Source organism: Muntiacus reevesi, chromosome 5 (genome assembly GCF_963930625.1).
Source record: "Muntiacus reevesi chromosome 5, mMunRee1.1, whole genome shotgun sequence".
Classification (NCBI taxonomy): domain Eukaryota; kingdom Metazoa; phylum Chordata; class Mammalia; order Artiodactyla; family Cervidae; genus Muntiacus; species Muntiacus reevesi.
Genome location: NC_089253.1, coordinates 2,306,011 through 2,320,732, shown reverse-complemented (window position 1 = coordinate 2,320,732; position 14,722 = coordinate 2,306,011).

Below are 14,722 nucleotides of genomic sequence, written 5' to 3'. Positions count from 1 at the left end.
AAATTAAAATACTGCACTTTTCCTTTTCATGTGCTCAGAGGATTATTTACAGAAATTGATTATATAGGAAACCACAAAATAACTCTCTATAAATAAACTGAGAATTTACCATTAATCTCCTGTGGTCAACATCCAATAGAAATAGAAATTATTAATGGAAATATGAACCAAAAGAATGCACCTTTCTGAAAATAAACTCCCTCAACAAAACTTAGAGCAAAGGAGAAATCAAACTGTAATTATAGGCTACTTAGGAAACAGCAATCATAACACTACATATCAAACACTTGCAGTATGGCCAAATTTATGCTCAGAGGTAAATTTGTATTTTTAAATTTTTTCATTATTAAGTATTAATGAATGAGCACACTAAGATCCATGTTATATGGGTCCCTGAAAGAAAAGAGAGTGAGGGAGGAATAAAAAATGTATTTGATGAAATTGTGTCTGAAAACTTTCTGAATCTGAAGAAGGAAACAGATATTCAAGCCTGGGAAGCACAGAGTTTCAAACAAGATGAACACGAAGAGACACACACCAAGATATAGCATAATAAAAATTGGAAAGTTAGAGATAAAGAAAGAATTCTAAAGGTTAAAAGAGAAAAATGAAGAGTTATACAAGGGAACCCCCAAAAGGCTATCAGCTGACTTTTCAGCAGAAAAGTTGCAGGCCAGTAGGGAGTGGTATGATATGTTTAAGATGCTAAAAGGCAAAAGACCTACAATCGAGGATACTGTACCCAGAAATGTCATTATTCTTAATTAAAGGAGAGATAAAGGACTTCTTAAATAAGCAAAAACTAAGAGTTCACCAATGCTTAACTGACACTAAAAGACATGATAAAGGGTCTTCTCTGAGTGAAAAAAAGTGAAAAATGAGAGTCTACAATAAGAAATAAGAAATTATTAGAAGGAAAAACTCCCCCAGATAAATATATATACTAAAGGCATTGGATCAACCACTGAAATAAGCTAACACAAACAAAGCTTAACAGACAAAAATTGTAAAATCAACTAAAATAACAATATATAGCTAAAGGATAGACATAAAGGTATAAAATATGGTGACAAAACACAAAATGTGGGTGAGGAATGAAAAAAACTGTAGAGCTTTTAGAACTTGTTTGAACTTAAATAACTCTCAGTTTTATACAAGTAGTAGATACAGTAATAGGTCAATTTGTATGCACTCCATCATAACCACAAATCAAAACCTACAATAGATATACAATAACTAAAGAGACAATAATACAAACATATTTGATATTATGTTTATCATCAAACCACAAGGGAAGAGACTAAAACAAGAAAAATAGAAACAGAAAATGGAAATGAAGTTCAGTGTTGGCGAGGTCGCTCAGTCATGTCTGACTCTTTGCAACCACATGGATTGTAGCCCGCCAGGCTCCTCCATCCATGGAATTTCCCTGGCAAGGATCCTGGAGTGGGTTGCCATTTCCTTCTCCAGGGGATCTTCCCAACCCAGGAATCGAACCCAGATCTCCCACGCTGCAGGCAGATTCTTTACCATTTGAGCCACTAGGGAAGTCTACAGTGTTGGCGGGAATGTAAATTGGTGCAATCACTCTGGAAAACAATACAGAAGTTCCTCAAAAAATTAAGAATAGAAGTGCCATATGATCCAGCAATTCCACTCCTGGGTGTATACCCTAAGAAAACCAAAACACTAATCTAAAAGATATATACACCCCAATGTTTATGGCAGCACTTTTTTATCATAATCAAGATATGGAAGCAACCTAAGTGTCTATCAACAGATGAATGGATAGAGAAGGTGTGATACACAACCACACACATACACAGACAATGGACTATTACACAAAGGTAACAAAGAATGAAATTTTGCAATTTTCATCAACATGGGTAGACCTGGAGGGTATTATGTTAAGTGAAATGAGTCAGACAGAGAAAGGCAAATACTGTGTCTTCATTTATATGTGAAATGTAAAAAATAAAACAGATGAATGAATATAACAAAACAGACTCATAGACACAGAGAACAAACTAGGGGTTACCAGTGGGGAGAAGGCTGGGGGGAGCGGCAAAATAGGGACAGAGGTAAAAACCAGCAGATACAAAGCAAGTGACGCACAGGATGTAACCTATAGCACTTTACAACAACTCTAACGAGAGTGTGACCTGGAGAGAAACCGAATCACTGTGTCGCACACTGGAAACCGACATTTCAAGGCAACTCTACTTCACCAACAACAAAAAAAAACTGGAAACAGAACTGCCATATGACCCAGCAATCCCACTCCTGGGCATACACACCGAGGAAACCTGATCTGAAAGAGACACGTGCACCCCAATGTTCATCGCAGCACTGTTTATAATAGCCAGGACATGGAAGCAACCTAGATGCCCATCAGCAGATGAATGGATAAGAAAGCTGTGGTACATATACATCATGGAATATTACTCAGCCGTTAAAAAGAATTCATTTGAATCAGTTCTAATGAGATGGATGAAACTGGAGTCTATTATACAGAGTGAAGTAAGCCAGAAAGATAAAGACCAATACAGTATACTAACACATGTATATGGAGTTTAGAAAGATGGTAACAATAACCCTATATGCAAAACAGAAAAAGAGACACAGATGTACAGAACAGACTTTTGGACTCTGTGGGAGAAGGCGAGGGTGGGATGTTCTGAGAGAATAGCATTGAAACATGTATATTATCAAGAGTGAAACAGATCACCAGCCCAGATTGGATGCATGAGACAAGTGCTCCGGCCTGGTGCACTGGGAAGCCCCAGAGGGATTGGGTGGAGAGGGAGGTGGGAGGGGGATCGGGATGGGGAACACATGTAAATACATGGCTGGTTCATGTCAATGTATGGCAAAAATCTCTACAATATTGTAAAGTAATTAGCTTCCAACTAATAAAAATAAATGGAAAAAAAAGGAAGTAAAAAAAAAAAAAAGAATGAAAATAGATCAGGTAGGTGCTCAACTCAAGGAATTAGAAAAAGAGAACCACAAAACAAGCTTAAGGAAAACACAGGAATGGAATTAATAGTGATAAAAATAAATTGATGAGTTAAAAAGAAATTAGTACAATGAATAATTTAATTAATTAATTTATGTGCATTCAGTGAACATTAGTGAATCACGTGATGTCATCCTTTACTGTTTCTGAATATTTGTCTTTGGTTCTGTTAGTATTGAGTAGAATTATAGCTTAGATTTGAAACTAATAAAAATACTAACTAATGTTTGTGAACATTTTATTTTTATAGTGTACAAAACTATTTTATACACATATCTCTTAAGACATAACAACTCTGGCAGGTAGGGACAGGGATTACTATTAACCCTGTGTTATACTGAGAAGATTGAATCTTAGAGAGCTAACATATTGCTTAGAGTATTTCTTTAAATTTCATTTGTAGTTATGGGGAAAATTCTGAAAGAGATAGGAATACCAGACCACCTGACCTGCCTCTTGAGAAACCTGTATGCAGGTCAGGAAGCAACAGCTAGAACTGGACATGGAACAACAGACTGGTTCCAAATAGCAAAAGGAGTACATATGTCAAGGCTGTATATTGTCACCCCGTTTATTTAACTTACATGCAGAGTACATCATGAGAAACGCTGGGCTGGAAGAAGCACAAGCTGGAATCAAGATTGCCGGGAGAAATATCAATAACCTCAGATATGCAAATGACACCACCCTTATGGCAGAAAGTGAAGAGGAACTAAAAAGCCTATTGATGAAACTGAAAGAGGAGAGTGAAAAAGTTGACTTAAAGTTCAACATTCAGAAAACTAAGATCATGGCATCTGGTCCCATCACTTCATGGGAAATAGATGGGGAAACAGTGTAAACAATGTCAGACTTTATTTTGGGGGGGCTCCAAAATCAATGCAGATGGTAATTGCAGCCATGAAATTAAAAGACGCTTACTTCTTGGAAGGAAAGTTATGACCAACCTAGATAACATATTAAAAAGCAGAGACATTACTTTGCCAACAAAGGTCCGTCTAGTCAAGGCTATGGTTTTTCCAGTGGTCATGTATGGATGTGAGAGTTGGACTGTGAAGAAAGCTGAGCACCAAAGAATTGATGCTTTTGAACTGTGGTGTTGGAGAAGACTCTTGAGAGTCCCTTGGACTGCAAGGAGATCCAATCAGTTCATCCTAAAGGAGATCGGTCCTGGGTGTTCATTGGAAGGACTGATGTTGAAGCTGAAACTCCAATACTTCGGCCACCTGATGGGAAGAGTTGACTCATTGGAAAAGACCCTGATGCTGGGAGGGATTGCGGGCAGGAGGAGAAGGGGACATCAGAGGATGAGATGGTTGGATGGCATCACCGACTCAATGGACATGAGTTTGAGTAAACTCCAGGAGTTGGTGATGGACCGGGTGCTGCGATTCATGGGGTCACAAAGAGTCGGACATGACTGAGCGACTGAACTGAACTGAACCTTGAAGAATGTGAAAAGGTAAAACAGATATCACTCTATGTTTGGGAATTTTTCTATTCCTGACATTATTTTATACATTACCTCTGGAAAGAGAAATAAAATGCATGTGAATGTGTTTAAAATTCAGGCAGTAAGTATGTTTGGGCTTTAGACTCTGTTAAGAATCAGTAACTTAAGTCATCCAGGAAATGGTATCCTTCATTAACCCTGTCTTCCTGAACATATAAAAACTGTGAGCCAGTGAAAATCAGACCCTTGATCTTCGGACTGGGTATGAGGAGAAATAAACCAATGAGAAGCATGCCTCCATGTCTGATGTTGCCAAGTTGTGAGGGGGACCCGTGAAAGGTCACCCAGCATCTGGTGGACAATGTCTCGGGCGGCATGATGGGGGGATGAGCTCCACAGTCATCTCAGCCACGTCCAGGTCATCAGGACAAGCCCTGAGACCCAGGCCTGCCTACTTCCACAGCGCTTGTGGGTTAGGAAAAGTTGGATTCAGCTAGCCCCAGAGAAAGCGTGACATGCATTTCTAGTCATCAAGGAAATAAAAATGCCTCCTCCCCAGGAGAGCAGGTGCCCTAGCATCAAGGGTAGAAATACACATCACTGAGCAATCAATACCATTTCTGTTCTTTTACGCCCATATCACCTAAATTACAAGAATACTTTCTTTCCTGGATTTTTAAGTGTTTTCACTACACAGTGCTTAATTAGATGACAGTATATGGGTTGGTGGAAAAGGAAATGGCAACCCACTCCAGTGTTCTTGCCTGAAGAATCCCAGGGACAGAAGAGCCTGGTGGGCTGCCATCTATGGGGTCACACAGAGTTGGACATGACTGAAGTGACAGCAGCAGCAGCAGATATGGGTTGGTAGGCAAAATTTTAAAACATTATCTAAGAATGACTTGCTCTAGACCAGAAGACATTTTGTCAACCTGCCAAAGATCATACAGTTAACAAAAGATGTTTTGATTCTGAATCCAACATTTTTTTTCCACTTTTCTCCTATCCTGCTATGTGAACAATCTATCTCAAAGTCAAAACCAGTTGTACTCAGAATCCTTGGTTTCTGCTTTTGCCATCAAATTTCTCATGACTGGTGCTACATAAAGGGCACTAAAGAGGCTTCCTGGGCTTCCCTGGTGATCCAGTGGTTAAGAATCTGCCTGCCAGTGCAGGGGACTCAGTTTCAACCCCTGTTTTGGGGAGACCCCACACGCTGTGGAACAGACTGCTGAGCCCTTGTGGAGCAGCCGCTGAGCCTAGAGCCACGCTGTGCCGCAGAACACACACCACCGCCGGAGGAGGCCTCTGAGCAGCCACGGAGCCCACAGGGCCAAAACACAAGACACATAGGTAATAAACCTTGAAAAAAGGCTTCCTGTTCCCCCAAAGACCTTCCCCATTTGCTTTCCAAAGTGCCAAATCAGTCGTTTAGATGAAAATGGAGTATAATCTTTTACCCTTGAAGCAATGGAAAATTTTATAGTAGAGAAGACAGATCCAGTGAAAAACAAAAATAAGTAAAATGTATAATAAAAAAACAAAAATAAGAGAAAAGAAAGCAGAGAAAGACCGTGGAAATATTTTTAATAAAGTAATAGACACAAAGAAGAATAAGGTTTGCTCTAAGGCTGGTGGGATAGTTAATATAGGTCATCAGATTATTATCTGGTAATAATTTTTGAAGATAACCTGCCCATATGTACTAAGATCCATCATATAGTCAAAACAACAACTGACATTAGTTTACATTCTCAACACCATAGCACAGAGAAGTGAAGGAACCTGTCTCAACTCACACAGCCAGGAAGTAGGACAGCTGGGACCTGATCACACATGGTCTGGCTCCAGAGTCTGTGCTCAGTGTCTATACTCTGATATGACCTAATAATCCCACCCTTAAACATTTATTCAAAGAAACAAATTCAAAACTTGAAGAAGTCAAGTGCACAAAAATGTTTGCATTAGCATATTTGAAACAAAAAAACCTAGTACTAAACTAGATGTAAAAGAGTGTTAGTCATTTACTGAGCGCATATTCTTGCCAGATGGTCCTACTGATAAAGAACTCGCCTGCCAAAGCAGGAGATGCAAGAGACATGGGTTTGACCTCTGGGTCAGAAAGATTCCCTGGAGTAGGAAGTGGCAACCCAGTCCAGTATTCTTGCCTGGAGAATTCCATGGACAGAGGAGCCTGGCAGACTACAGTCCATGAGGCTGCATAGAGTCAGACATGACTGAGCACGCACATAGATGCCTTACATACCAACATGGTCCTTATGTACATCAGTGTGTTTTACCCTCACATCAGAGTGATGGTCCCCACGTTGTCAATGAAGAAACAGAGGCTTAGGAAGGTTAAGTCACCTGTGCAGGTTCATAGAGCAAGAAGTGACAGCGTAAGGATTCAGGTGCTGGCTGGGTGATTCCAAATCCCCTGCTTTACACCTCTGCTGAGGAGCGATTACATCTTTCCCAACCTGGCCCTGACCTTAACTAACTAAAAGTGCCTTCAGCAGCAAGGTCCAGGCGGACAGGGCTTTAGGGAAAGCAGAATTACAGTCAGGGCAGGCAGGTCTTCTCCACTCCCAGCGGCAGAGCCCCGGGCACTCTCCTGGATCCCATGGGACTTCCCTTCACCATTGCTGAACCATCATAGAGGGGATTTGCTCTGTCAGCAAGTGTGAAGGACAGTGGCTGCAGTGAAAGTCCCAGGCAGAGGGGGAAGGGCTGAACGCAGCAATCTAGAAGAGAAGAGAAGGGCATCTTCCTTTCTAAGCACAAAGGAAAGCTATGTTTTCCCAATCTCTGCACTACTCAGGACAGAGGGGGAGAACTGGACATTGAGTTGCCAGATAAAGCAATCAAAAATGCAGGATACCCAGCTAAGTCTGAAATTCAGATGAATAACAAATAATTGCATGAACTATGCAGGGTTTTACCTGGCCATCTTAGCTGGGCAGTATGTTTTTCTTCTGTAAGAACGGGCCTGCCACTCTCGAAGGACCGTGCGTACACACAACACTGCCCTGCCACATTTAGCCTTCAAGCCGCACTCCCGAACCATAGGGACTGTGCTGAGGTCTTTCTTTTTTTTTTTTTATAAACCACTTGATCCTTTTACTTTTTTTTTCCCCCCTCTAATGAGATGGATGAAACTGGAGCCCATTATACACAGTGAAGTGAGCCAGAAAGATAAAGACCAATACAGTATACTAACGCATATATATGGAATTTAGGAAGATGGTAACAATAACCTTATATGCAAAACAGAAAAAGAGACACAGATGTATAGAACAGACTTTTGGACTCTGTGGGAGAAGGCGAGGGTGGGATGTTTCGAGAGAACAGCTGAGGTCTTCTTTGACCCCAAATCTGTGCCTGCCTGAGTGCTTGGAACACAGGAAGCATCCTCTAAATTCATCTCGATCCTAAATGCATATTGATATGGATGAAGGGCAGAGGAATTGACAATTTATAATTATAAAGTTAATATTTAGAAATAGACCATTTATGGTATCAACATCTCTCAGAAAAGTGACCTCCTCTGTGAAGCCTTTCCAGGTACGCATCTGTGTTAGAGTTTCCAGGGAAAGAAAAGTACCAAGAGGATGTGTATATAGAGACAGAGATAGAGAGAGATTGATTGACTGATTATGTGAAATTGTTCATGCAACTATGGAGACTGACAAGTTCAAGGTTTACAGTGAATAGCTGGAGACCCGGAGAGATGATGGTATAGTTCTAGCCGGAAAGCCACCAGGCTTGAATCAATGTCTCAGACAGAGCCAGAAAGCAAGAGAGAAGATCAGTGTTCCAGCTCAAAGCTGTCAAAGAGGGGAAGGTCCCCCTTTTTGTTCTTTTCTAGCCTTCAGCTTATTGGATAGGGTCCATCCACATTAGGGAGGGCAATCTGCTTTATTCAATCTATTAATTGAAGTGTTAAACTCACCCTAAAACATCTTCATGGACACATTCAAAATACTTCAGTTCAGACGCTCAGTCGTGTCTGACTCTTTGCGACTCCATGGACTGCAGCACACCAGGCCTCCCTGTCCATCGCCAACTTCTGGAGTTTACTTAAACTCATGCCCATTGAGTTGGTGATGCCATCCAACCATCTATCTGAGCACCCCATGGTTGGGACTAATTGACACATAAAATTAGATACTGCACCATCCTCAAGCAGAATTAGCTGTCCCCTATGGGCTCATATACCACTATGATGGACAGGCATCTTTAAGGAAAGGTACAAGGCAAAGCAGTAGGCTCCTTAAAGTTGTTAGTAGCACCACGTATGCATGCGGGCTAAGTTGCTTCTGTCATGTCCAACTCTTTGCAACTCTATGGATGATAGCCCCCCAGGCTCCTCTGTCCATGGGATTTCCCAGGCAAGAATACAAGAGTGGGTTCCATGCCTTCCTCCAGGGGATCTTCCAGACTTAGGGACTGAACGTGAGTCTCCTGTATTGCAGGCTGATTTTTTTTCTTTTTTTTCCCCTTTACTGTTGAGCCACCAGGGAAGGCCAATAACACTGTGACATTGGCTATTCTTACTCCTACTACAAGAGTCTTCTAGCATTTTAGAACCTTTACCCATGTTCCTGTGATGGCTCTATGTCTATGCCCAGCTCATTGTGAGTTCTATCAGAACAGAAACTTAGTGCCTAACACAAAATAAAGTCTCAACTAAGGTTTGTTTTTTCTTTTAAATCTGTTGCCCTCTTCTCAGAGCACTGCTTCCATCGACAGGGAGCATTCGGTTCAGGTGTCCTCAGTTAGGAAGGCATCCTTTTAAAAACTCAGGCCAGTGCTTCTATTAGCCTTGCTATCAATAGCCTCATCCTACAGACTAAGAAACAGAAACTGCATTAATTTCCCAATGCTTCTTTTAGAAATTACCACAGATCTAGTGCCTCAAAGGCCTTCCTTGGTGGCTCCATAGTAAAGAATTCACCTGCCAGTGTAGGAGATGCAAATTTGTTCCCTGGGTCAGGAAGATCCCTGGAGAAGGAAATGGCAACCCACTGCAGTGTTCTTGCCTGCAGAATCTCATGGACAGAGGAGCCTGGTGGGCTCCATGGTGTTGCAAAGAGTCAGACATGACTTAGTGACTAAATGACAACTAGTGGCTTAAAACAATGCAATTTATTTTCCTACAATTCTGGATCCAGAAATCTAAAATTAGCTTTATGAGACTAAAATTAGTCAGAAGCGCCGGGTCTTTCTGGAGGCTCCAGCGGAGCCTGTTCCTTTTCCCTTCCAGGTTCTAGAGACTTCTCAGCTTATAGCTGCACCACTCCCATCTCTGTTTCCATCTTCACATTGCCATCTCCCACTTTATTTTCAAGCCTCCCTCTCACAAAGAGTTCCTGTGATTATACTGGGCACACCGAGATCATCAGTGTCATCTCCCCATCTCAAGATCCTAATGTAATCACTTCTGCCAAGTCCCTTTTGCCCTTCAAGGTAAAAGTCAAGGGTTCCAGGGGTTAGGACGTGGACATCTCTGGGAGGTGTTATTTGACCTACCACAGATGCTAAATGATTTGCTGAGATCCATAGCTGGTGAATGCAGAGCAAGGAGGCAAAGCAAAGACTTTGGTTATTCAAACTGGAATCAGCACTGCTGTGTACTGACACATGGCTGAGCGTCCATGCTTTAGATCAGCTTCAAGTGGGAACTTGGATTGACTGGATGAGTGAGGACAGTTTGCAGAGAGAAAGGCTATGGATGTGAAGGTGGAAAGCCACAGTGAGGACCCTCACTGGGAGGCAGAGGGCGTTTAGAAGGATGAGGGGGAATGAAGAACTCCCCCAAAACTTTAGCAAACTGGAGCAGAGCTTAGGTGTGATGCCACCAGTGTTTGAAACTTTTTGTATTTACTAGGAATAAGCCTTCTTCCGACTCCGAGTTGGAGTTCTTATGTACACCAAGGGCCATACAAAAGGGTTTATAGTCTTCCTATTCAAACTGTGGGCTCAGACCAACAGCACTTTGTTAGAAAGCAGAACCTCATTCCCCCTCCAGAGTGACTGACTCAGAATCTGTATTTCCCAGATAACTCGAATGCACATTAAGTTTTGAGAAGCATCAGATTTTATCACAGCCTATCGCCTCCGTGTACATGGGAGAGTGGAGATGTTGATACATTTCAGACCCAGGGCATCAATATGATCTGAAACTGGTCATTCTTAAAGAGAAGCTGTAAACTATCTATACAAGCTGACTAATGTAAAACACAGAGGAAGCTCTGAGTCAAAATGCCCTCAAGGTAATCTACCGTAGAATTAGGATAGATCCTAGGTTCATTAAAAGAAACAATCCAAAGCCAAGAAGGACAGGAGTCAAGGACATCCGTTGAACATGGCCTCTATCCAATTCAAGAAATCTGGAAAACATCCAAGTATGATCTTAGAGCTGTAGTCAGGCAATGCTAAAAGCTACTACTGGGTCAGAATAAGCTGAAAAGAAATGTAAATGTCACCTGAATATAATATAAGAACGTATGTCATCCAAAGGTTAGTACATTAATACAAGATGTAAAATACGAGAAGTCATTATGAAATTTTATTCAGTTATTTTTAGGAAAAAATCAACTACTTGAAAAAACTATACATGAATTGTGTTCTAATTTAGTTAAGCCAGACATGGATACATTTATTCATTAAACTGGTAAAACATTTGTTGAATCCCTCCTACGTGCCAGGCAGAGGTACAGTGATTATAACGGTAAATAAGACACAGTATTTACTCTCAAGAAATTCACAGAAGAGGTACACAGTCTTTTCTTTTAAAAAAGTGCAACACGAAGTAATAAGTGCAGGGCAGTAAATGTGGATAGTAAGTGCAGGGTAATAAACGCAGGACTGTAGGCACAGAGTACTAAGGCACAAACTACGACAGAAGTAAAGAGAAACAACAATGTTGTTGAGTAAAGTAGAAGCAATAGAAAATTTTGGAAAGACAAAAAGCAGGGAATTAAAAATAGAAAGCATACACTGTCCCACTGCCATTTTACCCTGTGCACGTACATCCAAACTATTTACTTCTGATTTATATCGGGATTGGGATTGCTCCTTCTGAAAAAGCTAAAATTGATTGACTATTGGCAACTTCAGATGGTTCAACCTAACACTTTAAAAATGTCCAGGGATAACTTATTATAGTAAGGCATATAAAACAGGTCATTTTTTAAAAGTAAGAATAAAAGGTTCTTGAAACAGCAGCTATATAAATGTCCTAGGCTTCTGAGATCCATCAGTTACTGCCTTTGTGCTTTATACTGTGAGTTTCCTGGCAGCTATGAAAAGGCAGAAAACTCATTCTGTTATTAAATTTCTCTTTATAATTAGGGGAAGCATAAGTTATTCACCTGAAAAAATGAACTTTTTCTCCCAGTGAAACAAAATGAATTTATTATTTCAAATTATGGTCCTTTACATGACTCTCTCCATTAGAGCAAAAACTATAATATTAAATCTTCACTCGACAGTGGCCTGATTTAATGCTGGGAGAGAGTTTCAAGGAGCTGAAGGGTTGAAAAACTAGCCAGACCCTCAGACTCAGGCTCAGAAACTGCTTTAAGGAAGCTTTTAACAGGTCTCAATTCATGGTCAAATTAGTTCTTAAATTCTCTTGAAGTGCTGGTAATCTATGTCATTAATTAAAGAATACGCCATGTGTTTTAGGGGCCAGGGTTAACTTTCTCCTATGACAGTTTACTTGGGAAGCTTAATGTTGTCCAAGCAGGAGATCATTTCGGTGTTATGCCCTGTGCTCAGGAGGCAAGGGCAGAGACGTGCCGAGTGACTTCTTTGAGTTAATGTCACACCATCAGGTCCAACAAAAGCTAGAATGCTGACTATCTTTTGGTGCCATTTTTTTGGTAAACTATGTAAGAAAAGCTGTGACAAACCTAGACAGTGTATTAAATTATTAAAAAGCAGACATCACTTTGCCAACGAAGATCTGTCTAGTCAAGGCTATGGTTTTTCCAGTGGTCATGTATGGATGTGAGAGTTGGACCATAAAGAAAGCCGAGCCCTGAAGAATTGATGCTTTTGAACTGTGGTGTTGGAGAAGACTCTTGAGCGTCCCTTGGACTGCAAGGAGATCCAGCCAATCCATCCTAAAGGAGATCAGTCCTGAATATTCATTGGAAGGACTGATTCTGAAGCTGAAGCTCCAATACTTTGGCCACCTGATGGGAAGAGTTGACTCATTGGAAAAGATCCTGATGCTGGGAAAGACTGAAGGCAGGAGGAGAAGGAGGAGACAGAGAATGAGATGTTTGGATGGCATCACTGAATCAATGGACATGAGTTTGAGCAAACTCAGGCAGATAGTGAAGGACAGGGAAGCCTGATGTGCTGCAGTCCATGGGGTCACCAAGAGTCAGTCGAAACTTAGCAACTGAACAACAACAACAATTTGTTTAATTTTTTTAAAATTTTTGTTTTATATTGGAGCATAGGTGATTAAAAATGTTGTATTAGTTTCAGATATACAGTAAAGTGATCCAGTTTTACATATACATGTTCTATTCTTTTTCAAATTCTTACCACCTTTAGGCTATTACAGAATATCAAGCAGAGTTCCCTGTGCTATACAGTAGGTCCTTGTTGGTTATCTGTTTTAAGCAAACACTGCTTTAACAAAGCAGTGTGTACATACCCATCTGAAACTCCTGATCTATCCTATCCCCCACCCAACCCCACTAGTAACTGTAAGTTTGTTCTCTAGAGCTACCATACGACCCAGCAATCCCACTCCTGGACATGTATCTGGAGAAAAACATGATTTGAAAAGACATATGCACCACAATGACCATTGTAGCACTACTTACAGTAGCGAAGACATGGAAGCAACCTAAATGTCCATCAACAGACGAATGGATAAAGAAGACATGGCATATATAAAGGGGAATATTACTCAGCCATTAAAAATGATGTAAATGGCATTTCATCTATATGGATGGACCTGGAGATTGTCATACTAGGTATATAGAAAGACAAGTTAAAAAATGATACAAATGAAATTTTAGGGTCATTTAGTGTGTCCAGCATTTATGTGACCTTGCTTTAGCACTAATGACATAGCCATCATCTCAATCTTCCTGGTTTTGGCTAATGCCCAGTCTTCTAAGCCTTCTCTCTATTTTTACTTCTTTTATATTTCTGTTGCTTCCTTGCTGCTGCTGCTAAGTCACTTCAGTCGTGTCCAACTCTGTGCGACCCCATGGATGGCAGCCCACCGGGTTCCCCTGTCCCTGAGATTCTCCAGGCAAGAACACTGGAGTGGGTTACCATTTCCTTCTCCAATGCATGAAAGGGAAAAGTGAAACTGAAGTCGCTCAGTCCATACTCTCTCCCTGAAAATGTCACATTCAACACACCCTCCAGTGAGAGAGGATTTGATTGAGCAGGGTCATCCAGTATGGAGTACCCTTGTTGAGCAGACTCAGCTGACCACTCAGGCTACAGGTGAGGAGTAATGTCTCTAGTGTCAGGCAAACAGAAAGAGACAGTTCAAGTCCCAGAAGCCCCACTTACCAGCCTGTGACATTGGGCCAGTTACTCTGCCTCTGTGATGATGTGGGCTGCTCATGAGACATGTAGTCAAAGCTGGATGGTTATTGACAACATTCTGAATCCTGTCAGGGTATCTCTGTAACTACATGTATTATTATTAAGATGAATTTGATAATATTTCAGCCAGTCTCATAGGACTTGTGAAGATTAAATAAAACAATCCAGTGGAGGCCTCAGCATAGCACTTGACTCACAGACTCAAGTGCTCATATATTTAGTTCTTATTCCTATGTTCAGCTCTTGACAATTACTTTTGACCCTGATTTCTGGTTCAATCCATTTTGGCCAAGTAACAGGGTCACATGACACTAATTCAGGTAGCTTTGGGGACAAGGAATATTTTTTCCCCAAAAGAGACAATGGCCATGGAATTTGCTTAGTGTTTTACATGTTGTGCTTGGGAAATGGGATGCATTTAGCATCAGAAGCCTGGAAGATATAGTTTGGGCTTTAAAAAATTACAGACATTATTACAAACTGTCTTCCCTGACCATAAATGGAAAGAACCAGGAAAACAACATCCTGAGGGATTGTCCAGCATTTGTGTACTTTTATTTCATAATTATTTCCTAGACAGAAATCTTGATGCCACAGTTAGATTGGGAACTTGGGAACAGAAAACCATACTTTTAAATTTCTTTTTATTTCCCAAGTTC